At 44.0% G+C, this 27026-nt stretch overlaps 1 protein-coding gene, 1 non-coding gene and 1 pseudogene across 9 annotated transcripts in view; 2 read left to right on the top strand and 1 right to left on the bottom strand.

The window, feature by feature from the left end:
* LUZP1 (leucine zipper protein 1) overlaps positions 1-27026 on the bottom strand; it is a 95892-nt gene that overhangs the window by 65127 nt on the left and 3739 nt on the right. For 3 of the 8 annotated variants that reach the window (XM_017958088.3, XM_017958062.3, XM_017958060.3), the window contains exon 1: positions 21488-21865. The exons of the other annotated variants lie outside the window; for them this stretch is intronic. The gene's annotated coding sequence lies outside the window, so the exon portion shown is untranslated. Of the gene's footprint in view, positions 1-21487; positions 21866-27026 lie in introns of those variants that run through there. 8 annotated transcript variants of the gene reach the window in all.
* LOC116272033 lies at positions 15457-15563 on the top strand. Its single transcript, XR_004180759.1, has one exon. It is a non-coding gene; the product is annotated as a U6 spliceosomal RNA (small nuclear RNA).
* On the top strand, positions 16726-16822 carry LOC116272059 (annotated as a pseudogene).

The following is a 27026-nucleotide window of genomic DNA, read 5'->3' on the forward strand; positions in this document are numbered from 1 at the left end:
ACACAATGTCACTTAATAGCCGTATGGGCAAGTTACTTAACTGTGTCTCAGTGTCCTCATGTGTAAAATAGGGATAATATCTATCACATAGAATTTAAGAACTAAATGGGACCCCCATGTGATGCCTCACACCTGTAATGCCAGCACTTTGGGAGGCCAAGGTGGGAGGATCACTTGAACCCAGGAGTTTGAGACCAGCCTGGGCAACATGGCAAAACCCCATCTCTACCAAATCAACACAAAAATTAGGTGTAGTGGTGTGTGCCTATAGTCCCAGCTACTTGGGCAGTAGAGGTGGCAGGATCACCTGAGCCCAGGGAAGATCAAGGCTGCAGTGAGCAGTGATCACACCACTGTACTCCAGCCTAGGTGACAGAAAGTAATAAAAAAAGTAATAATAACAAAATGGGCTTTAAGAGATGCTTAATGCTGGCCCGGCACAGTGGCTCATGCTTGTAATCCCAGCACTTTGGGAGGCCGAGGCGGGTGGATCACCTTAGGTCAAGGGTTCCAGACCAGCCTAACCAACATAGTGAAACCCCATCTCTACTAAAAATACAAAAATTAGCTAGGCGTGGTGGTGGGAGCCTGTAATCCCAGCTACTCGGGAGGCTGAGGTAAGAGAATCACTTGAACTTAGGAGGCAGAGGTTGCAGTGAGCCGAGATCGCGCCACTGCACTCCAGCCTGGGGTGACAGAGCAAGACTCTGTCTCGGAAAAAAAAAAAAAAAATGCTTAATGCTTTAAGAAAGTTGGCCAAAGCCAGGTGCTCACGCCTGTAAACCAAGCAAGCACTTTGGAAGGCTGAGGTGGGAAGATCATTTAAGGCCAAGAGTTTGAAACCAGCCTGGGCAACATAGTGAGACCCAGTCTCTACTAAAAAAAAAAACAAAAAACACTAAATGGATTATAAACTCATCTCAGAATAGTTGTTGGCACATAGTAAGTGCTAAGCAAACACCATTAGCTACTATCGTTAGTATTTTTATTTCGTTTTTCTTTGCCATTCTCCATGTAAACAAATATCTAAAAAATATTTGCCTCAAAACTTGAAATGGGCATATGTTTTACATTTCACATTTCAGTGTCTCCATACTTTGGTAATATTTTCCAGCAAATTTATAATTCATGTAACTAACATTGCTGCCTATGTGGGCAACTATTCTACCATTCTGAACTTAGGAAATACAAGAATACAATAGCTACATTGTGTTTCTTATGTGTAGTGATAATATTGCAAACCCTTATCTCTTAATACAAACTGCCACATTTCTGCCACATTACATTTGAGAGCCACTCTGTATGGCTTTTCATCAAACATCTCAAATTAAAATAGGTAGTATCTTCTTAAAATTACTTACTTTTTCATTTGACAAATCTCAAACCCACAAGGTAAAGTGACTTGTGACTTGCTCAAGTTCATACAGGTAGATAATGACAAAGACTGACCCAGAACCTTCAGACTGAGTTCAAAGCTCTTTTTCATCTCTCTGGACTGAATAATTTCATTTCTTGTCAGGGGAGGGGAATAAACATCTGAAAACAGCGAATGACTCAAATCTCCCAAGGTTAAAAAAAAATTTCAAGAAGCCAATCTTCAAAGGTCATTTAATGTAGCACAACAAAACAACAACCAAAGTGGCATAACTCAGTACTGTTTCCTTCTCAAAAAAATCAAATCATCTCGAAAATTTGCTTTACTAAATTTGTATTAGCTTAACCCAAATCTCATGCTGCTTCGTCCCAGCTATCTCTGCAACTTTCTGAAACTGGGCAACTTCAGCTCAAAATTCTAATGACAAACTCCAGGGAACTGTCACAGTGCAATGTTATAGCAAATATTCCTGAAAATACGTGGTGCTTGGGAATTCTATTCCACTGAGATTCTCAGTGTAATTATTTTTCTGTGATAGAATCTGATTTGTTTCATGAAACCATACTAAAATAAAAGAGAACACAAAAATGTTCTCATTTAGGCCACTAATTGATATTAAAATTTCCCAAAATTTTTGGAGCAGTTCAAATCTAACAAGCATTTACCAAAGGACTTAATCCATATCATTCTTTTCAAAAAGTCTGGCCTATAATCCCAATGCTTTGGGAGGCCATGGTGAGAAAACCACTTCATCCCAGGAGTTCAAGACCAGCCTAGGAAACACAGGGAGACCAATCTCTACCAAAAATGTTTAAAATTAGCCAGGTGTGGTGGCACACGCATATGGTCCCAGCTACTCAGGAGGCAGAGGCTGGAGGACCACTTGAGCCTGGGAGGTCAAGGCTGCAGTGAGCCGCGATGGCAACACTGTATTCCAGGCCACATGACAGAGTTAGAACTTGCCTAAAAAAAAAAAAAAAAAAATTAAATTCAAAAATAAAAATTAAGAAAGTCCACTCTGAAAACAACGTAAGACTTTTTATATGTTATAGATTTAACCAGAGTCAAGACCAGAAGCGATCAATCCATTTTACACACAAGCCACAGCAGGACTGGGGAGAGAGGAAAACAGGAAGACTAGCAAGTCAAATCAATTATTTACTTAAAAGTCCACAGAGTACAGAGCACTATAAGATGTACAGTGCCAACATGCTCCACCCTTTCTCTGCTAGTCAGTACAGGACACAAGATGAACACCAGAGTCCAACAATCAGTTAAATGCCAGGCAAAATGGCCTTACCAGGCTAGATAGGGTCAAACACATATATTTTTAACTCAGAGTCGAAAAGACTCAAGAAAGATGATCAACAACTTAAAATATTGCAGAGATATTAAGGAAAACAAAGGCTAGGAAAATATCTGAATACACAGACATTGGGTCTTTTTTCTTTTTTTTGAGACGGAGTCTTCCTTTGTTGCCCAGGCTGGAGTGCAATGGCACGATCTCGGCTCACCGCAAGCTCCGCCTCCCGGGTTCACGCCATTCTCCTGCCTCAGCCGGGAGTATGCAATGGAGAAGAAAACTGATCCATGTGGATCCTGGAAGTCATCAGACAAAAAGCAATAAAAATGGGGAGAGAACAGATGGTAAGGACTTTTTGAAAAATCAGAAGCTATGCAAAAATGGCAAAACAATGGTCTACAGGGACAGTGAATGACTAGAACTACAATGACTGCTCCCCTCGTCCAAGGAGTTGCAGAGTATTCAACCAATGAAAACAGAAATAATAGCATTCATTACAGAAAAAGCCTTGTTTTCACTTATGGGTTAGGAGATGGAAGAAATATGGGAAGAAAAAAAATTAAGAACTTGGAGGACTTTGCTCACATTTGTGCACAGGTTCTATCAGACCCAGCAGAAATAGGTAGTAAAGGGACATCAAGAATGAGGTAGAAAAAAATGGGACTGAGCTTTTAAAATACTGAGGCAATAAGGCAGATGGAACTTTGAGATAACTTTTTACCAACAGTGAAGATGAAGAAGAGTAATCTAAAGAACTTCATGGCTGTAGAGGATGAGGGGAATGAAGACAAACATACCAAAAAACTGCTGGATACCATAGACAACAAGTCTTCAGCACTAGCCCTAATTTTCAAGTGGAATCATCTCCAAAACCCACTTTCCCAGAAGCAGGACCTGAAACATCCTTTAATTTCATTTGCCAAGACTAGCAATTTGCTGAACTATGTCAATAGTTTGCTTGTGTTTGTTTTTTGAATTGGACAGTTGTTTTTAATAAAGATTTGTTGCGTTCTACAAAGGCATAGGAGGGACATTCCCCAAAAGATAAATGAATGCCACATGACTAGAACTGGGTCTTCTATTTTTATTTATTTATGATTTAGAACTCGGTTTTTTTGTTTGTTTGTTTAGACAGAGTCTCACTCTGTCGCCCAGGCTGGAGTGCAACGGTGCAATCTCTGCTCACTGCAATCCCCTGCCTCCCAGGTTCAAGCGATTCTCCCACCTCAGCCTCCTGAGTAGCTGGGATTACAGGCACTCGCCATCATGCCTGGTATTTTTGTAGAGATGGGGTTCCACCATGTTGGCCAGGCTGGTCTTGAACTCCTGATCTCACGTGATCTGTCCACCTGAGCCTCCCAAAGTGCTGGGATTACAGACATGAGCCACCGCACCCAGCCATAACTGGGTCTTTAAGGTCCCTTTGCACACTCAGACAGGATGGAAAAGGTTAGATAACACCAGTTAATATTTGGGTAGCACTTCACTGACTCAAATTACTATCTAATCAATTAGCTCAACTGACCCACTCTTTATTCCTATTCTTATGATACGTAATCCAAGGATAGAGGAGTAGAAAGAACATAGACTTTGAAGTCACTAATCTAGAATTCTAACTCTCCCAGTTCCCCCAGGAATATTTCTTAAACCTCTAGGAGCTTCCATTTCCTCATCTGTAAAGTAGGAATAGTAGTACCTATTTCATGAGGCAGATGTAAAGATTAAAGTGTAAGTCAAGTACCTACTATACAGTAGATGCTTAAGAAATGGTGGATAATAGGCCGGGCGCGGTGGCTCAAGCCTGTAATCCCAGCACTTTGGGAGGCCGAGACGGGCGGATCACGAGGTCAGGAGATCGAGACCATCCTGGCTAACACAGTGAAACCCCGTCTCTACTAAAAAATACAAAAAACTAGCCGGGCGCGGTGGCAGGCGCCTGTAGTCCCAGCTACTTGGGAGGCTGAGGCAGAATATAATCCCTGAGATGGAGCTTGCAGTGAGCCGAGATCCGGCCACTGCATCTCTAGCTCTGGGCGCATAGAGCAAGACTCCTCCCAAAAAAAAAAAAAAAAAAAAAAGAAATGGTAGATAATGGCCAGTACCGGCTCATGCTCAAGGTCCCCTACCGGAGGCCAGCAGGCAGGTGGATCACAAGGTCGTGAGTGCCTGCACAGCCCGGGCTAATATGGCAGTAAAACTCCGCCTCTAATAAAAATACAAAAATTGCTGGGCATGGTGGCACACACCTAGGTCTGGCCGCTCAGAGTGGCCGGAGGTGAGAATCGCTTGAACCTGGGAGGCAGAGGTTGCAGTGAGCCGAGATCGCACCACTGCACTCCAACCTGGGCAAAAGAGCAAGACTCAGTCTCCCAAAAAGAAAAAAAAAGAAATGGTGGATAATATACTCCACATGTTGCAATGAAAGAAATGGAAGACTATTTTAACTAATGTCATTATAAACTAAACCATCCAAGCTGAACCACAATTTATTGGTTACTGTTGTTAATACACACAGGGCAAATTATGTTAAACAAATCATAAAATAACTAATGTTTTCCAAAAAGTCCTCTCTACCTAACAGTTAACCTAACTAAAGATGACAGTATTTATTAGGGTATGATTTTCATAACTAGGAACTTATACAATGTTTCATGGTTTGAAACATACTGTATTTTTTTCCAAATGAGTACTTCCAAAATAAACTACCTTTTAACTTCCAGCTTAATCCTGGGGCAATTTTAGAGAATCTCAACATCTCGCAAATAAATGGAATTGAAAAAGCATATGGATATAATGCAGTCAGCAGAGAATTTGAGGGCAGAAGAGAGAGGCTATGTCCTGCCCCCTTTTCCAAATTCAGTTAACTAATATCACAAATGTTCCTCAATTCTACCATTTATTTTTTTGAGACCGAGTTTCGCTCCTGCCCAGGCTGGAGTGGAGTGACGCAATCTCGGATCACAGCAACCTCTGCCCACTGGGTTCAAGCGAATCGTCTGCTTTAGCCTCCTGAGTAGCTGGGATTACAGGCGCCCACCACCACGCCTGGCTAATTTTTTGTATTTTTAGTAGAGACAGGGTTTTGCCATGTTGGCCAGCCTGGTCTTCAACTCCTAGCCTCAGGTGATCCACCCGCCTCGACCTCCCAAAGTGCTAGGATTACAAGCGTGGGCCACCGTGCCTGGCCAATTCTACCGACTTCATAAGCTTAAGAGCTATCTTCACTTTCTTTTCTTCTTTCTCTGCGTTATTAAGTCCCATCTCTTCCTTCTCCAAAATCTCTCCAATATATTCCTTTTTCTTCCCATTCCACTTGCTAAATTCATGCCTGTATAGTGTTCACAATTTTATTTCTTTAAAAAAAAAAAAATCCTTAACTGGCTTCCTTTCAGATAATCTATATAACACTTCTTGATTAATGTCATAATTCCAAGTTCATCAAGTCACTGCTCAACTTTTAAACCTTCGATGATTCCCACATGTTAGCAAGATCAGGTCCAAATTCCTCGGTATGACTGTTAAGACTGTTCATAATCTCAATAAGCATTACTTCACTAATCTTATCTCCTTCCTAGTCCATAATCTAAACTCTATTACTAGATCAGACAAGTATTTGCAGTTCCCATCAATAATATGTTTATTCTAATCTCTATCTTTGCCCTTAATTTGCTCTTGCCTAGAAAACCATCTCCTCATCCTTAATTTTCTCAAATACAAAAGAAAAAAATTTAAAACAAAACTTTCTCTTTCCTTTCCGCCTCTTCAAGCACTATCCATCCACCATTGAAAAACTCTAGTCTAACTGCCTGCATGAAGCCCTCACAGACCACTTCAGCCTAAACTAATCTCAGTAAACTGTAACCTGTCGTTTCAACATACACTATTAGCATAACAACAGACTTCCTAGGGCAGTCATTTCAGTCAACGGTATTTTCACCCAAGAATAGTAAATTTTTCATAAGGCTAAATTATTTAACATGAAAAAACCCTTTAATCTGAGATGATGCCCTTTCTCTTACCTGTTTGTTTTTGTTTTAAGACAGGGTCTCAGTCAGTCACGGGCACTTTGGGAGTTCGAGACCAACCTAAGTGACAGAGTGAGACCTCGACTCTACTAGAAATCAAAAAAATTACCCACGAATGGTGGCGCACACCTGTAGTCATCCCAGCTACTCAGGAGGCTGAGGTGGGAGAATCATTTGAGCCTGGGAGGTCGAGGCTGCAGCCCCACCCTGAGCAACAGAGTGAGACTCTATCACACACAATCCAAATGCTCCTCAATTGGCCAATAAACAAACTCTATACAATGGAATACTACTCAGCAACGTAACGAGCTACTGATACATGCAATAATGCGGATGAACCTCAAAAATATGAGAAGTGAAATAAGTCAGACTAAAAGGCTACAGACTACAGACTATCACTTACAGAACATTCTGGAAAAGGCAAAATGATAGGAATAGAAAACAACTACTCCAATTCTTGCCTGAGGGTAAGAATTGGAGTAGACTACAAAAGAGCAGAAGGGACTTTGAGGAGGTGATGAAACTGTGTGAAATCTTGATTGTGGTGGTGGTTGGACAGTATACATCTGTCAAAACTCACAGAACTTTGGGAGGCCATGGTGGGAGGATCACTTGAGGCCAGGAGTTCAACACCGGCCTGGGCAACATAGCCAGACCCCCATCTCTACAAAAAAAAATTTTTTTTTTAATTACCAGGCATAGCGGCTTGCGCCTGTAATCCCAGCTACTTGGGGAGGCTGAGATGGAAGGACTGCTTAAGGCTGGGAGATCAAGGCTGCAGTGAGTCATGATCACATACTGCATTCCAGTCTAGGGGACAGAGCGAGACCCTGTCTTCTTTTTCTTTCTTTATTTTCCTTTTCTCTCTCTCTAAGTTACCTTATTATTTCCGTATTATTTCTCCCTGCTCCATTAACTGTCCTCCCATCTATTTTTCCATCACATTTCTTTAAGATTCTGGTAGTCACTTTAAAACTGCCCTAGGATCTAGTCTCAAACAAAATTCTTAACATAATCATAAGTCCTCAAGTTCCTACAGAAATTATTTTCGTGTATGTTGTAAAATGTCTAATTTCATCAAATTACACTAAGAATACATCATATTACACTCCATTACAGCTGTGGCAAGAAGCATAAAAACTTATTACTGATTTAAACCTACCAGGGCCCATTACTTTGCTTCCACACCCTAACTACATTTTGTAAATATCTCCATAAGAATCTTCTATATTTAACTCGCTTCTATATACTTCTGTAAACTCTTCCATTTATTGAATCTTTAAGTCCATCAAGATCTAAAAATGGCATTCTTTCGATCCCAGGAAACATAAGACAATGTTGATATCATTTACTTAGAGGGCAGCGCACACAGTTCATAAAATCATTATGTGTTAAAATAATGTAATGTTCAAGAGTAAACTCAAGGTCAAATCCTAGCTTGGCACTGACCTTGGGGCAAACCGATCTCACATCTTAGGGACTCAGTTTCTTTCTCTGCAAAATGGGGATAATAATAGTACTAATATGTACCCTAAAGACTTGCTGAAAGGAGATTAAATAAACACATATAAAGTACTTAAGAACCATAGCTGTCACACAGAAGTCAGAAACTGGTGTCATCATTAGTCCTCAATAACTAAGAATTCTTCGAAAAATCTCAATTATAAACTTAAACGAGTCAGGCGTGGTGGCGGGTGCCTGTAATCCCAGCTACTTGGAAGGCTGAGATGAGAAAATCACTTGAACCCGAGAGGAAGAGGTTGCAGTGAGCCAAGATCACGCCACTGCACTCCAGCCTGGGCAACAAGAGTGAAACTCCATCTTAAAAAAAAAAAAAACCTAAATGAGCTGCTCATTCACTGGTGAATCACTAAAATGGCCTAAATCAGATAAATACCCCCAGATAACCAGGAAATCAGCACATTTTTTATACAGCTGTTCCAGGACTTAACCAAAAATTAACTTTATTTATCTCAACATTTAACATTACCAGTTAACATGAAACTAGATAAAAACAGAGATTTATGTTCAGAAACAGAAAAATGCTGTCAGACCAAGGTAAATGATACCATTTTTCTATTTGAGTTCTTCAGCATCTGTAGAAAGCCTATGCAAATAAAGTTGGCCAGGCACGGTAGCTCACATCTGTAATCCCAGCACTCTGGGAGCCAAAGCAGGTGAATCACTTGAGGTCAGAGTTCCAGACCAGCCTGGCCAACATGGTGAAACCCTGTCTCTACTAAAACTACAAAAATTAGCCTGGCATGGTGGCATGAGCCTGTAATCCCAGCTACAAGGGAGGCTGAGGCAGGAGAATCGCTTGAACCCAGGAGGCAGAGGTTGCTGTGAGCCAAGATCATGCCACTGCACTCCAGCCTGGACAACAGAGCAACACTGTCTCAAAAATAAAAATAAAAAATAAAGTGTTGGAAAGTGGGCCAGGAAAATACATTTCTCCCTTTAATTATACGTAAGTTCAAATCTGTTCCTACACAGATTTGCCTGTCAGCAGACTACAAATGTTCCTTTCTTACACAAAATTTAACAATATTAATTTATTAAGGTTATAAATAAAATCACAGTGACATTAATACAAGCTAATGTTTTCATTAAGAGAATTCCAATTTAATTGTAATACGGGTTATATTCATACCATGATTTGTTTTATAGAGGTTTCAGCACTGAAAACAAGTGCTGTTATTCAATGGCGCCATCTTGGGAGGTAAGATCTTCCAAGGATTGGGATGACTGGGTGCATCTTCCAATCGTGGCCAAGACTCAAAACTTTTTTGATGTGCCATTGACAGAATTCTCAAAGACAAACCTCACACACACACAAAATCCTAGTCTCCACCTTTTAGAATTACATTTCATTTGTGACCAAAAACAATGCTGACCACTCACTTCATTCACCAGACTTTCCTATCTCCAAAAGTTAAATACAAGCACCTGCAAAATGAAGACTTACCAGAATTAAGAACGCGCAATATGCTCTAAAGACAAATTCAAAAGAAATACACCAAATATTTCAGAATTTGGAAATGTTACTAAAATAAATACATAACTTTCCAAGGCAGGGAGCAGTGGCTCACACCTGTAATCCCAACACTTTGGAAGGCCGAGGTATGAGGATCACTTGAGCCCAGGAGTTGCAGATCAGCCTGGCAACATGCCAAAATCCTATTTCTAACAAAAGATACAAGAATTAGTAGATGTGGTACGGCATACCTATAGTCCTACCTACTAGGGAGGCTAAAGTGAGAGGACTGCTAGAGCCCGGGAGTTCAAGGCTGCAGTGAGCTGTGATCATGCCACTGGAGTCCAGCCTGGGTAACAGAGTGAGACCCTGTCTCAATAAAAAAATAATAATAACAACTTCCCATTTGGAAAGTTCTAATGTTTGTTTTTAAAAAGCAGTCCTAGGCCAGGTGCAGTGGTGCCCACCTATAATCCCAGCACTTTGGGAGGCCGAGGCAGAAGGATCGTTTGAGGCCAGGAGTTCAAGATCAGCCTGGGTAACACGTCAAGACTTGTCTCGCCAGGTACGGTGGCTCATGCCTATAATCCCAGCACTTTGGGAAGCCAAGGCAGGCAGATCACCTGAGGTCAGGAGTTCAAGAACAGCCTGGACAACACAGTGAAACCTCATCTCTACTAAAAATACAAAAATTAGCCCAGAGTAGTGGTGGGTGCCTGTAATCCCAGATACTCAGGAGGCTGAGGCAGGACAACTGACTGAACCCAAGAGGCAGAGGTTGCAGTGAGCCGAGATTGCGCCACTGCACTCCAGCACGAGCAACAGAGTGAGACTCCATCTTATTTAAAAAAAAAAAAAAAAACTTGTCCCTAAAAAAAAAAAAAATTTTAATTAGCCAGGCACGGTAGCATGCACTAGTAGCCCTAGCTACTCAGGAGGCTGAGGCAGGCGGATCGCTTGAGCCCAGGAGTTCAAAGTTGTAGTGAGCTATTATTGAGTCGCCACACTCCAACCTGGGCAATAGAATGAGAACCTGTCTTTTCTTTTAAAAAAAAGGCAGTCATAATACCTTACAGTTGCCCCAGAAATGACTATGAAACTACACAGTAACAAAATTGGAAATGTGAAATATCATACGAGATCTGTGTAAAAGCAGTAAAATGATGCCGAAAAGTAATGAAACACAACTGAAATTGTCTAATTTAAACATTTAAACTTATATTTGCTTACAGAGTGCCCCTGAAGGCACAATATTTAATATGGTTAATTATATCCATTCATCTTTTTATACTTGGTTCACCTTGGTTTGAATAAACTGGGATTTTCCAAAATAAGAATTTTCCATATTGTTTGCTGTTTGTGAAATTTTTCTTGTAAAAGATGGGCTAGGCCAGGCGCAGTGGCTCACACCTGTAATCTCAGCACTTTGGGAGGCTGAGGCAGGCAGATCACAAGGTCAGGAGTTCGAGACCAGCCTGGCCAACATGGCAAAACCCTGCCTACTAAAAATACAAAAATTAGCCAGCATGGTACCAGGCACCTGTAATCCCAGTCACTTGAGAGGCTGAGGCAGGAAGATCGCTTGAACCTGGGAGATGGAGGTTGAAGTGAGCCAAGATTGCGCCATTGCACTCCGGTCTGGGTGAGAAGAGCAAGACTCTGTCTCAAAAAAAAAAAAAGATGGGTTAGGGGCCAGGCGTGGTGGCTCATGCCTGTAATCCCAGCACTTTGGGAGGCTGAGGTGGGCAGATTACTTGAGGTCAGGAGTTCAAGACTAGCCTGGCCAACATGGTGAATGAAACACCGTCTCTACTAAAAATACAAAAATTCACCAGGTGTGGTGGCAGGCACCTATAATCCCAGCTATTCAGGGGGCTGAGGCTGGAGAAGCCCTTAAACTCAGGAGATAGAGGTTGCAGTCAGCTGAGATGACAGAGAAAGACTCCATCTCAAAAAAAAAAAAAAGACATGGGTTGGGGGTAAGAGAAGGAGTAATCTCAGTTTAGCTTATCACATTCTGTTCTAATCATTTTGACTACAGTTTACCAGAGACTTCAAAATTTGATTACTGTTCCCCTACCAAAGATAAAACTCTAGCATAGAAGTAATTCATGCCAAAGATGTCAGTAACTGGCATTCTTTAAAAAAATCTCAATCTGCCGGGCGCGGTGGCTCAAGCCTGTAATCCCAGCACTTTGGGAGGCTGAGACGGGCGGATCACGAGGTCAGGAGATCGAGACCATCCTGGCTAACACAGTGAAACCCCGTCTCTACTAAAAATACAAAAAAAAAACTAGCCGGGCGCGGTGGCGGGCGCCTGTAGTCCCAACTACTCGGGAGGCTGAGACAGGAGAATGGCGTGAACCCGGGAGGCGGAGCTTGCAGTGAGCTGAGATCCGGCCACTGCACTCCAGCCTGGGCAGCTGAGCGAGACTCCGTCTCAAAAAAAAAAAAAAAAAAAAAAAAAAAATCTCAATCTGACCCTCAACAGCTTGTGACACTGGATATCTAGCTTCTGTGTGTACCAGTTTCTCATCTGTAATAAACTATATACTTACTTCACGGGTGTGGTGAAGAATACATGAGATTATGTGCTTGAAACATGATAGGTACTCAATAAATATTTGTTGAGTGAATGAATAAATAAACCAATGTATGAAAAATGCTTAGGATAGTGTCTGTCACATAGCCAATGGCTAACAATATCAATACCATGCCAGGCGTGGTGGCTCATGCCTGTAATTCCAACACTTTGGGAGGCTGAGGAGGGAGGATTACTTGAGGTCAGGAGTTCGAGACCAGTCTGGCTAACATGATGAAACCCCGTCTCTACTAAAAATACAAAAATTAGCCAGGCATGCTGGCATGCGCCTGTAGTTCCAGCTACTCGGGAGGCTGAGGCAGAAGAATCGCTTGAACCCAAGAGGTGGAGGTTGCAGTGAGCCAAGATCACGCCACTGCACTCCAGCATGGGCGTTAAGAGTGAAATTCCGTCTCAAAAAACAAAAACAAACCAATTATTACATTACCCTATAATCTTCTGACACAGTTTCATCAGAAAAGCCAAAATAATCACTGATTTAAAATACACAGTAGGTACCTCCTAAAAAATAATTTACATTTACCACTTAATTTGAAATATGTACTGAGTTAAATCAATTCAGTTGCTACTAATTAAATTTGCATTTCTGCTTTTAACACAAGAGGAAGAATAACTACTGAGAGAGCTAACCCACAGATCAGACAAAGCAGCTTTAAGCAGATTTAATTGGCTCAAGATTTTCACTGTTGACATCAAAATAAAATGTTAGTCAACAGAAAATTCAAATAAAGTACTACCTAGTGTCTTGTTTCTGTTAGTAACTCCAATCTGAGAACATTAAACAAGCACTGATGAAGCATTTTTAAGGAATTCTCCATAGTTAATTCTACGCCAGTGGCAAGTTCCAAAGGAGTATCTGCTTTGTGGCATTAGGACTGGACTTCTGTACTTTCACACCCTAATATTCTCTATATCGCCTGAAGCAGTTGGTGCACTCCCGGCCTTTAGATTAGAGAAAACACTAAGCAGGATTCTAATAAAAAGAATCCATGTTAATAAGCTTAAGAAATTAAAATTGCTACCTATACATAAATATCATTGGTCATCAAAAACTCTACTAAGGACCTACTATGTGCCAGTGAAAACAACTGAGGAGGGCATTAGCTAAAACAAATAGCTTCTAATCGAGAAGCTTCCAGTCAAATTAGGTAATTAAGATATTAATAGAAACTGGTCAAGTTAACAAAAAACATGAGGGGTACTGGCATTACAAGCTACAAGACTTTTGAGAAAATAAGAAACCTTTGATACAACTAGGTAAAATAAGATATGTGATAGTGTGATTTTCCATGAACATGAGGTGGTATTGGCAATAAATGCTATAAAATTTTAGAGAAGAGAGATTAACTGTTGCAAAGCCATGATAGACTTCAAAGAGGGAGAACTGACCTGAGTCTTGAGGGGTGGAAAAGATTTAAATAGTTAAACAGCGTAAGAGAAAAGGACAAAAGATAACGGGAACAAAGGTGCTGAATTGGGAATATGGCCATTAAATATTTATTAAATACCTATTCTACGTCAGTCATTGTGTTACGCACTAGATATACACTGGAGAACAAAACAGATGAGTTCTCTGCTTTCATGGAATCTAGCAGGGAAGACATAACAATCATGCACACAGATATATAATCATAAATTGCAATAGGTGCTATGAAAGGAGGCAACAGAAGCCAGTAATGTGGAATAATGGGAAAGGACTAGCAAGACGCGATGATGAGGAAAAGTACCCCTGATATTTATACATAAGCTCAGGCATGAAGGCAGCCATGCAAAGAGCAGGGGAAAGAAGTGTTCAAGGAAGACAGAGCCATGCATACAAAGGCCCTTTAGAAAACAGCTCATTGAGTTTAAAAATAAGGCCAGTGGCTTACGCCTGTAATCTCAGCTACTCTGGAGGCCAAAGGACAGCTTGAGGCCAGGAGTTTGAGACCAGCCTGAGCAATGGTGAGACTCCATCTCTAAAAATTAAATAAATAAGAATAAAAATAAGAAGTTAGCGTAACAGAAGCATAACAGGCAATGAGACTGGCATAAGATGGCAATTGTCTACCCGAAAAGTAGGCAGGAGCCAGGCTATACAGGACATCATAGGTCAAAATAAAGAGCTGAAATGGCCAGGTGCGGTGGCTCACGCCTGTAATCCCAGCACTTTGGGAAGCCGAGGTGAATGAATCAAGAGGTCAGGAGTTCATGACCAGCCTGGCCAACGTCATATGGTGAAACCCCGTCTCTACTAAAAAGACAAAAATTGTCTTTTTAGTGTGGTGGCAGGAGCCTGTAATCCCAGCTACTTGGGAGGCTGACGCAGAGAACTGCTTGAACCCAGGAGGTAGAGGCTGCAGTGAGCCGAAATCACGCCACTGCACTGCACTCCAACCCGGGCGACAGAGCAAGACTGTCTCAAAAAAAAAAAAAAAAAAAAAGAGCTGAAATTTGAATTTTATTCCAAATCTAAAAGAAAACCACTAAAAATTTTTGCACGCTCATGTTAGTTTTAAATAAAAGGAGCCAGACCACAAAGAATACATACAATATGATTCAATCTTTACAAAAGTACAAAAAAAGAGCAAAATAATCTATGCTGTCAGAAGTCAGGACGGTGATTACCCTGGGAAGTAGAGGGGAGACAGGAACTGAAAGGGAACTGGATAGGGGCTTCTAGGTACTGGTAACGCTGTTTCTTGATCTAGATCTAGTTGCTGCTTACATGGGTATATTCAGTTTGCAGGGGAAAAAAAACATCAAATTCCACTTTTACGTGCATTTTTCTGTATATGTTATTATATACTTCAATAATAAAGTTTCTAATAATGTAATATACTTTTTTTTTTTTGAGACGGAGTCTCGCTCAGTCGCCCAGGCTGGAGTGCAATTATGGAGTACAGTGGCACGATCTCTGCTCACTGCAAGCTCCACCTGCCATGTTCACGCCATTCTCCTGCCTCAGCCTCCCACTGAGACTACAGGCGCCTGCCACCACGCCTGGCTAATTTTTTGTATTTTTAGTAGAGACGGGGTTTCACCATGTTAGCCAGGATGGTCTCGATTTCCTGACCTCGTGATTCACCCACCTCAGCCTCCCAAAGTGCTGGGATTACAGGCGTGAGCCACTGCGCCCAGTCCATAATATACATTTTTAAAATATTATTTTGTCCAGATAAAAACAGGAATAGAGTGCTCACTTCCGCAACACAAATACTAAAATTGGAATGGTACTGGGAAGATTAGTATGTGCCCTACACAAAGATGACATGCTAATTCACAAAGCATTCCATATTTTTAATTTTTTTTGTAAAAATAAAGAAACAGGTACAAAGGGGCACATGCAAATACGGCAGGTCTTGAATGAAAGATTACCCTGGTAGAAGCTTTCAGAGGGGTAATTCAAATAGCCAGTGATACAAAGTACCAAGTTTATAAAAAATAAGGCCAGGTGTGGTGGCTCACACCTATAATCCCAGCACTTTTGGAGGCCAAGGCAGGTGGATCACGAGGTCAGGAGTTCGAGATCAGCCTGGCCAACATGGTAAAACCCTGTCTCTACTAAAAATACAATAATCAGCTGGGTGTGGTGGTGGGCACCTGTAATCCCAGCTACTCGGGAGGTTGACGCAGGAGAATCGTTTGAACCCAGGAGGCAGAAGTTGCAGTGAGCTGAGATCGCACCACTGCACTCCAGCCTGGGTGACAGGGTAAGACTGTCTCAAAAAAAAAAAAAAAAAAAGAATAAATGTTGGGGCCAGGTATCACTCATGCTTGTAATCCCAACACTCTGGGAGGCCAAGGTGGGAGGATTGCTTGAGCCCAGGAGTTCAAGACCAGCCTGGAAACAAAGTGAAACCGTGTCCCTACCAAAAAAAAAAAAAGTTTCTTAATTAGCTGGGCATGGTGGTGCACACTTGTAGTCCCAGCTCATCAGGAAGCTGAGGAAGGCGAACTGCCTAAGCCCAGGAGTTCAAGGCTGCAGTGAGCTACGACTGCCGCTATACTCCAGATCAGGAGAAACAGTGAGAGTCTGTCTCTTAAAAAAAAAAAAAAAAAAAGAGAAAAAAAAAAAAAAAAATGCTGGGTCTGGGCAGGAAGTTGTGCAATACTAAAGGATTAACTATAAATTCCTTAGAACATAAGGAGGAATCTCCAGAAATTAAGAAAGTCATAGATGACAACAGCAATGCCTAAAAAGGTTAGCAATGCTTGTTATGTTGCGGCTCATATTTTAATATGGTATTTTCAAGCTCTTCCCTTGACCCTCCACTCCCATACAACAGAGTGTGTAATGACACAGATCCCAAACCTGAGCATCAATCACACCTGAGCTTGAATCAATGGTCTGCCCCTCACTTGCTCTGGCAGTTAACTGCTCTGAGCTCAATTCCCTCATTTATAAAATAAGGATAATAACCACCTCATAGAGTTATTATTTTCTCAAAGGTGAACAGAGTAGTACTTCTGCAGTACAAATACTAAAACTGGAACAATACAGAAAAGATTAGCACGTCCTCTGATCAAGGAGGGAACATTATTATAGTCACCCCTTTGAGCAGATCTAAAGGGTTATTTTAATTATCATTTCCTAATGGCATATGGAGGACCAATGGTGGATGTAACAAGAATTCCTTTGCTTCGGGCAGAGCAAAAAAAAGTTTCCATTCTCAGACAAATTCATGGGTGAGAGAGGGGTTTATAAAACAGTCACCATACAGAAACAGAATGAATAAAGATAAAATCAAAAAATAAAGAGAAGGTAGAAGTGGGGCTTCTTCTAGAAGCTCATTAGCAGAGGTTCCAGGCATTTTCTAAGACAGAGACAGAGACTTGAGCTAAAGCATGCTGAGAGAAGTTCAGTGACTTGAGAAATTATGCAAAGGAAGAAACAATCTTCCCCACAAGCCACAATTGCTACCTAATGTATTCTTCCCTTTGCGGAATATTACTTAAAACAAGTTAGACATCAACACTAAGGATATTCTGTCATAGGTGGAAGAGCAAGGCCTTCAACCACTTTACACCATCCCCACCCTTAAGTATTATTTGAACAACCATAATTTGTTAAGCACTTCTTAAGCACAGCCAAAGATGTTAAGTTTTATATTTCAGGAGCTACCATTTCAAAAGAAAAAAAAATAAAAAGTTCAACTCCTTAAATCTTTTGGTAACTTTTTCCCAAAATGTATCCTCTGTCTTAAAAGTAACTAAAATCTACTTCCTCCTGAATTTATTTATCTTTCCCCTAATCCAATAAATGTCTCTCCCTCTTATTCTTCCCATTTACCTCACCATTAAATACCTAAGGTTTTCCTATTTCCTCCCAAGTTGGCACATTAACACTCTAATATTGATTCTGACCTCACAGTATTGAATCTGAGCATAGAAACCTCAACATTTCCAGGGATAAATCTGCTACGCAATTCCTAAAAGACAACACACAGTTTAAAAAAATAAACGCAGTGGTGGTAATTATACAACTGTATACATTTGTCAAAGCTCATCAAATTGTACACTTAAAATTGGTGAATTTTATGGTATGTAAATTATACCTCAATAAAGCTTTTTTTTAAAAAAAAAAAAAATGCATTCAAGGCAGGGCATATTGGCTCATGCCTGTAATTCCAACACTTCGGGAGGCTGACACTGGAGGATCCCCAGAACCCAGGAGTTCCAGGAGACCAACCTGGGAAACACAGGGAAACCTCATCTCTATAAATAAAAAAAAAAAAAGTTAGCTAGGCATGGTGGCACGCACCTGTGGTCCCAGCTTCTCAGAAGGCTAAGGTGGGAAAATCACTGGAGCCCAGGCAGTTGAGGTTGCAGTGAGACATCATCACACCACTGCACTCCAAAAACAAAGGAATACATTCATTACATTCATTCACTCATTCATCAAATATTTGCTGTGCATCTATTATATGCATCAAAGTTTATACCACATCTTTCAGCCTGGACTATCCGGGTCCTACCTGTAGTGTGCTTTACTCATAAGTTGATACTGTCCCTGAAAGCTGTATTACATGAAAAATGGTTCTGTTTCTGACAATGTTACCTTAATGATGGCCACTTTACACTGGAAGGGCCATTAGCTATCCATCAACTTCCATTACATAAATGAAATATATGATCACTTAGGTACTCTCCATTTTAACAGAAATGCTTCCATCATAAGAAATAAGCAAGCACCTAGTGGCATATAGTACATACCACTACTACAGCCTTGTATGTCTGTCTTTTTACAAAAAAAAAAAAAAAAAAAAAAAAAAAAAAAGCACACTTCAAGTGCATATTGACAACACTGCTGAAAGAAAAGGCAATATTATTGGAGAACAGACCTAATTGACTTATTCTAGGGCCCACAGTCACCCAGTGGCTGAGTCAAAGGCCAAAAAACTAGGTCTCATGATTCCAAAGGCAGTGTGCACAGTGGAGAGACAACCACAGACCTGAGAAACAGATCTGGGTTTGAATTCCAGCGCCATTTCTTACTAGTTGTGTGTGTGAACTTGGGACAGTCACTTTACTTTCTGACCTTTGGCTTGTTCATCTATAAAACAGGGATGCTGACCGGGAGCAGTGGCTCATGCTTGTAATCCCAGCACTTTGGGCGGCCGAGGTGGGCAGATCACTTGAGGTCAGGAGTTCAAAACCAGCCTGGTCAACATGGTGAAACCCCATCTCCACTAAAAACACAAAAGTTAACCGGGCATGGTGGCACGCACCTGTATTCCCAGCTACTCGGGAGGCTGAGGCAGGAGACTAGCTTGAACGTGAGAGGCAGAGGTTGGAGTGAGCCGAGATCGCACCACTGCACTACAGCCTGGGTGACAGCACTCCGTCTCAAAAAAAAAAACCAGTACTTTGGGAGGCCAAGACGGGTGGATCACGAGGTCAGGAGATCGAGACCATCCTGGCTAACACGGTGAAAGCCCGTCTCTACTAAAAAAATACAAAAAACTAGCCGGGCGGGTTGGGGAGAGCCTATAGTCCCAGCTACTCGGGAGGCTGAGGCAGAAGAATAGTGTAAACTCGGGAAGCGGAGCTTGCAGTGAGCTGAGATCCGGCCACTACACGCCAGCCTGGGCGACAGAGCGAGACTCCATCTCAAAACAAAACAAAAAAAGGGATGCTAACTACCACCTCACAAAATTATTGGGAAGACTGCCTAAGATCTATACCACCTAGCATAATTACCGGACACAGAATAGGCAACTAAACAACATTAGTTCCTTTTCTTGGTCTTAAATTATTTAAGATTAAGAAAACACCTCATAATCAAGGAAGGCTAATTAACAATCCGTATTATTAATCACTGGCCAACAGAGAACCAGTGTTTGCTGCCTTCTTCATCCTCCAACCCATTCCCTTCCCAGCTCACTACTTCCAGTTTTTCAAACTTTAGTTACTATGTTTAGAAAAGTGATTTAATTTTAGAAACCTGGAAAATTCTTCTAGAAGTAAATTCTTCTAGGAGTAAATTGAGCAAAACCTTAATCTGCCCCCAGGGGAATTCTGAGCTAAACAATTATTTCTGACAAGAGAAGAATTTTCTATGGGGGTAATTCAATTTATCCACATGCATACTACCAAAGTTGCAAAGTGACAGAAGGCAATCTGGAACATACCGTCCAGATTCCCAAAAAAGAAATGTCCTCCTAAAAATCCAAACCCCTCCCTAATTTGAGGTAGTCAGATCTTAGTAGGTGATTTGAATTCTCCCGGCTCTGACACCAGTCCAGCTCCTTAGGCCAGAACAGCAGCCGTTTGTAAAAGAAATACCCTGACCAAACCCCACCCCTCAAAACATCCCCAAAAGGCAGGGAGGTCCAGAGAGTATCTTCTCCTCCAACGCCAGATAAGGCACCAGGGGCTCCGCAGCGCAATCCTTCCCCCAAGGTCATTCAAGTCAGTGAAGGTGCGACGGCGGAGCTGCAGGCACTCTCTGGCCTTCTGGAAATCACACTGCAGGGGTTTTGGGGGTGCCTACTCTCTTCCCCTCTCCCACCCGCAAGGGTGAGCACTGGCCTCGGCATTTCCGAAACAAGCCACAACAAGCTCTGCAGTGTTAGGAAAGGGGTTGACGCGATGAAGAAACAGATGCTCCAAAGCAAGATAGTCTTTCTCGGATCGCAGAGGCTCCTCCAAGGTTATGCACAAAAACCGCAGCCACCTCCAAGAGCTCTAAACGGGGCTCCGAAGCTCCAGCGCGGCCGCTCCGGGACGCCGGCTTCCCTGCAGGCAGGCTCCGCAGCCAGAGGCCACCGGCCCCAGAAACCGCACTTCATTCCTGCGCTCCGGGAAGCCATGGCTCCTTCCCCGCCCGGGCAGCTGGGCGGGGGCCGGGGGTGCGCGGGGAGGCGGGCCCCGCGCTGCGGAAAGTTCACTGCGGCGGGCGGGGAGAGGCCCCGGCCCCGCTCGCCGGCGTCCCCCTGCAGATTCCACCATTAATTAGTCCTAAGGACTGTCTACTGGCAACTTAAACAAAGCGAATGCCTCGAATTCCTTCCCGGCCCAGCGGTCTGGCTGCGAGACCAGCAGAGCGCCCGGGACGTGGGCCGGCGCGGCCGACAGCTGCGGCTGCCGCAGGACCCCTCCCCGCCTGGCCCGCGCCCCGCGCCCCGCGCCCGCAGCTGGCCCCGCACGCCGGACCGACTGGCTCCCAAACCGCCCTCCTCCTGCTGGAGCTCCCGGGCCCTTCCTGTCTGATCACTTCCTTCCTCCGGTGCCCGCCGGGCCCCGCGCAGCCCCCTCCCGGCCGCCTCGCCGCCCCCCACCCCAATCCGGACCGCGCCCCTCCCCCAACCCCAAACTCGACCCCCGAAACTCTTCGCCGCCCCCTCGAAAATGTCTCCTCCGCGTCTCTGCCCCAAACATTTCTCCTCCGAGTCTCGCTCCCACCAAGAAGTCTCCTCATGAACCTTCCCTCCCCCTCCCGAGGAAAAATCTCCTCAGAGTCTCTTCCTCCAACTCCACAAACATGTGCCGGGTCTCGCCCCAAAAGGTCTCCTCCTGAGCCCTTCCTCCAAAATCCACTCCAACTCTCCTCCAACTCCACACCCCCATCCCTCCCCGGCTGCGCCCGCGGTTTCTTCTGCCCCGTGGCCGCGGATGCCCCGACCTCACCGGGGACCTGCCCCCCACCCCCGCCGCCCTCCGCTCCCCGCGCCCGTCCCGGTCCCCCGCGCCGCGCTCCCGCCGCCGCCTCACGGACCCTCACCTCGGCGGCCCCGGACAGCGATACCGCCCGCGGAGGGCTCCGGCGCTCAGCTCCCAGCGACCGGCGCCGCCTCTGGCTCCGCGGGACTGACAATGATGGGCGGGGCCAAGTGGTGACGTCAGCGGTCTGGAAGGCGGGGTCTTTGTGATGGGCGGGATTGGTCTGCAGGCCCCGCCCCCTCCGTCCTTTTTTTCTCTTCCCAGGACTTAGGCTCCACCAAGTTTTTATTGCCTCCCTAGCTAGGTCCTGTGGTAGGCGCCCTGGGAAATCGAAATGGAAGACAAGACTTCCCGATTTCAGGAGGGACACTTTCGGCCCGCGTGGTGGCTCACGTCTGTAATCCCAGAATTTTGGGAGGCTGAGGCGGACGGATCGCTTAAACTCAGAAGTTCGAGACCAGCCTGGGCAATATGGCGAAACCCCATCTCTACAAAAAAATACAAAAATTAGCCGGGCGTGGTGGCGCGCGCCTGTAGACTAAAGTAGGAGGATCGCTTGAGCCCGGGGAGGTAGAGGCTGCAGTGAGCCGTGATCGTGCCACTGCACTCCAGCGTGGGTGACAGAGTGAGACCCTGTCTCAAAAGAAAAAAAAAAAAAGCGGGGCACTCTGAAGGGTTGTGAGGATTAAATGAGATAATCAATGGAAAGGTGCTTAGCCTAGAACCTGATATGGAATAATCACTCAACAAATGCTATTTCTATTACTCCGCAAATGCAGAGAAGGAACTCAGCTCAGACTCAGGAGGCATGGGTTCCAGTCCCCCGCTCTGCTCTTCATTCGTTGTGTGACGCTAGACAAGTACTTTCCCATCTATGTTCCCGACTTTCATCTTCTTTAAAATGGGAGGGGGGAATAACCAGACGATCTAAAAATCCCCTCCGATACTTCTATGACATACTTCCTTTAAGTCTACTATCTAAAAAGCACCTAGGGCCCTGAGAAGTCAGGAGGAGGGCTTTGAAGACAGCCCAAGACCCACACCCAGCAGAGTATAGGACACAGCCAGAGACTGCTCTCGCTGCCGATGCCCTCCCACACGCTGGCACACAGCAACATTCACAAGCCAGGGCACAGATGGGCTGAGGGCTGCTTCCTCTCTGACTACAGCAGCATGGTTGGTCTCTTGAGACATCGCTTGTGTAAGCTCTTTATTGCCTATGGAATAAAGGCCAAAGCCCTGGCCTGGTATGATCACTTCCTACCTTTACACACGCGCGCGCGCACACACACACACACACACACAAAGTTTATCCAGACTTCTCTTAGCACACCCACTGCTTTCCCACATTTGACCCTTTGCTCAAGCTCTTCCCCTGCTGTCTCACCTCCCAGCTTCTCCCAGCCAGAAGGCAATCCTCCCTGTTCTGAATACCCAATAACATTGTGTTTAACCCTCACGTGGGCATGAACACTACAACTTATAACGAACTGACCTCCCATTTGTTTCTTAGCACTCCCTGGAGGTCAGAACCCACACATGTTTGTGGAGCTGAAGCTCTGATGCCAGAAAACCCTGGGATCATATGTTCTGGGGTCATACTGGCTGTCTCTGAGCCTATCTTCTCATCTGTAAAATGGGGATAATAATGTAGTCTTGTGGTGTTTGTTTTTAAATTACCTAACATACTTTCTGGAAAGCATCAGGCACAGTGTTCCACAATCAATATGATTGTCATTCTTATTTTCTTTCTTTCTTTTTTTTTTTTTTTTGAGATGAATTTCCTCTCTTGTCGTCCAGGCTGGAGTGCAGTGGCGCGATCTCATTTCACTGCAACCTCCGCCTTCCAGGTTCAAGAGATTCTCCTGCCTCAGCCTCCCAATTAGCTGGGATTACCAGCACTTGCCACTACACCTGGCTCATTTTTGTATTTTTAGTAGAGACGGTGTTTCACCATGTTGGCTATGCTGGTCTCAAGCTCCTGACCTCAGGTGATCCACTCACCTCGGCCTCCTGAAGTGCTGGGATTACAGATGTGAGCCACCACGCCCGGCCCCTGTAGTTCTTATTTTCAATAGTATTATATTGACCAGGCGCGGTGGCTCATGCCTGCAATCCCAGCACTTTGGGAGGATCACTTGGGTCCAGGTGGGTGGATCACTTGAGTCCAAGGGTTTGAGACCAGCCTGGACAACATGGCAAAACCCCCTCTTTACAAAAAATACAAAAATTAGCCGGGCCTGGTGGTGCCCATGCAGTCTCAGCTACTCAGGAGGCTGCGGTGGGAGGATCCCTTGAACCTGGGAGGTGGAGGTTGCAATGAGCCATGATAATGCCACCGCACTCCAGCCTGGGTGACAGATTGAGACCCCGTCTCAAAAATATATATAATTATTGTATGTTATATATATTTTATATATATAATTACTATCATCGGTATTATTTCTAGTTCGTAACACCACACAGCACCTCATTACAATCCACTAAATCATTTCACGTGGAAGACTTTAGAGTTTTGAGAAAGGAAGAGGCTTGCTGAAAGCGGCCCTGCAAAGCATTCCCATTGGAACAGAGACCAGCACTGCAGTCTGCAGACCCCAGATGGATTCTGCAGTCACATCTGATGCCCCAGGGCATCTCTGTCATTCAGCATGCCTCCAAGCTGGGGTCAGCGTGGGGTTCTCTCTGAGAGTTCTTTGCAGCACAGCTGACCCATTTCTGCTTCGTGCCTTTCTCCTCTCACCTTCTTTACAGAGACGTGGATCTGTGTTAAACTGCCCTTGGCATCTCTGCAGTCCTCTAGGAGAGCTGCAATGAGGCACTGGGCATTTCCAGAGCACTGGCCTGTGGGAGGAGGGGAAGAACTTTGGGGTTCTGATTAATTTCCTATGCTGCAGGCAGGCACATGGGTGTCCTGAAATGCCAGGCCTGGTCCTCAAAGGCCCCTAATAAATTATAGCTTATTTTTAGAAAAAAGATTCAAAAACACCACTTCCTGTGAAAAGTAAGCATGGCCGTAAGATTGCTGGAGGCAAAGGAAGGGCCTTTACTGAGTTGCTCCTAAAGGCTAAAGCCGATTCCAAGTACTACAAACCCTTGGAAGGAAGAACCCAGGACATACCAGGGAGGTTCTGAAGAAAAAACTTTCTCCCCAGGACCCATGATCCCAGTAACCACTTATTCATTTATTAATAGCAAAACCTTTGGCACAGGAAAGATCAGGTCTGCCACTTACTAGTTATGTAATCTTGGGTTTTTAGGTCTCTGCACCTCAGTTTCTCATCTGCGAAATGGAAATAATACCACCTTTCTCACACAGTGCCTGTGAGGGTTAAACATCTGAAAGAGCTGTGTTCAGAGCCTGGCACCTAGTTCTTGCCAGGATGTAGTGGTTGCTGTTACTATTTGAACATGTCCTCGTCCTCCCAGCAAGACCTCCCATATGCTGGACTCTGGACTGGAAGTAGGGCTAAATAATAGCCCTGCCCTCAAGAGGCTCCATATAGTAAAAGGAAAGGAATAGATTTGTATGATTAGGCAATAAAAGGTCTCTATTGGGCATTGTTAAGTAAAAAGAGTGAGAGTAAGTTGCTGAATTACAAGTGTAGTAGGACCCTATAGTTATAATTTGTAATATATGCTTAGTATATGCATAGAAAAATATGGAGACTATAAAGAACTAAATAGGCCAGGCTCAGTGGCTCACACCTGTAATCCCAGTGCTTTGGGTGGCCAAGGTGAGAAGATTACTTGAGACCAGGAGTTCAAGATCAGTCTGGGCGACAGAGGGAGACCCCTGTCTTTACAAACAAAGAAAAAAAATTTTTTTTTTTTTTTTTTTTTTGAGACAGAGGTCTCCCTCTGTCGCTCAGGCTAGAGTGCAGTGGCACGATCTGGGCTCCTTCACCTCCCAGGTTCAAGCGATTCTCCTGCCTCAGCCTCCCGAGTAGCTGGGATTACAGGCATGACCCACCACGCCCGGGTAATTTTTGTATTTTTAGTAGAGACGGGGTTTCACCATGTTGCCCAGGCTGGTCTCAAATGCCTGGGCTCAAGCGATCCTTTAGCTTTGTCCTCCCAAAGTGGTGGGATTGCAAGCGTGAGCCACCACGCCCAGCCAAAATTTTATTTTATTTTTATTTTTATTTCTTTGGAGACAGTCTCGCTCTGTTGCTCAGGCTAGAGTGCAGTGGTGAGATCTCAGCTCCGCCTCCCGTGTTCAAGCAATTCTGCCTCAGCCTCCTGAGTAGCTGGGATTACAGGCGTGCAACACCACACCCAGTTAATTTTTGTATTTTTAGTAGAGACGGGGTTTCACCATGTTGGTCAGGCTGGTCTCCAACTCCTGACCTTGTGATCCGCCCACCTCAGCCTCCCAAAGTGCTAGGATTACAGGCGTGAGCCACCGCCAGGCATGGTGGCTCACACCTGTAGTCCTAGTTACTCAGGAGGCTGAGGAGGGAAGATTGCTTGAGCCCAGGAGTTGGAGGCTGCAGTGAGCTATGATCTCTGCACTGCACTCCAGCCTGAATGACAGAGAAAGACCCTGTCTCTAAAATAAATAAATAAATAAATAAGAGCTAAATAGAGAAACTTCAGGTTTTTTTCTTTCGCTTTGCTGAGTTTCATTTTGTTTCTGTTTTTGCTTTTTTTTTTTTTTTTTTGAGATAGAGTCTCACTTTGTCACCCAGGCTAGAGTGCCATGTCATGATCTCGGCTCACTACAAGTCCACTTCCCAGGCTCGAGTAATCCTCCTACCTCAGCATCCCACGTAGCTAGGATAACAGGTACCCGCCAACACACACACCCAGCTAATATTTTTTTGTATTTTTGGTAGAGACGGAGTTTCACCATGTTGCCCAGGCTGGTCTCCATCTCCTGAGCTCAAGTCATCCACCTGCCTTGGCCTACCAAAGTACTGGGATTACAGGTGTGAGACACTGTGTCCAGCCTCCTTTGCTGTTCTGTCTGTGCATATAGTGAGAACTTTCAAAAAAGACTTTGCTATGGAGGGGAAAGGGGGTGAAAACACAGCTACAAAGTATACCAGCAGTGGGCATCTGAGCCACCTGTGCATACTGCAATAGAAAGTTCCACAGATCCCATCTCCTTCTTCATGGGGTTCCAGGAAAGCCCATGCTGAGACAATTTTCGCTTTCTCCCCTGACCCAAGACCTTGGTTGCATTTGAACTTTCAATGCTACAAGCCAAAAGTAAGACACCTAATATAAGTCCCAGGAACCATGACAAGGCCAGGACAAAAAGACGTTTAAGCAGGCAGAATTTTTTTTTTCTTCCTGTCTGTATTAGTTAGAATTCTCCAGAGAAACAGAACCAATAGGAGTATACATATCTATATATATATATAATCTACTTATTATGAGAATTGGCTCACAAGATTATGGAAGTAGAGAAGTCCTACAGTCTGCCTTTTGCAAGCTGGAGAACCAGAAAAGATGGTGGTGCTAAGAATGGGGGTTTGTGGGCAGGGAAGTGCTGGTATAAATCTTACGGTCCAAGGGTCTGAGAACCAGGAGCTCCAATGTCCAAGGGCAGGAGAAGATGGATGTTCCAGCTCAATGAGAGAGAGCAAATTTTC

This window comes from Papio anubis, chromosome 1 (assembly GCF_008728515.1).
Source record: "Papio anubis isolate 15944 chromosome 1, Panubis1.0, whole genome shotgun sequence".
Taxonomy (NCBI): domain Eukaryota; kingdom Metazoa; phylum Chordata; class Mammalia; order Primates; family Cercopithecidae; genus Papio; species Papio anubis.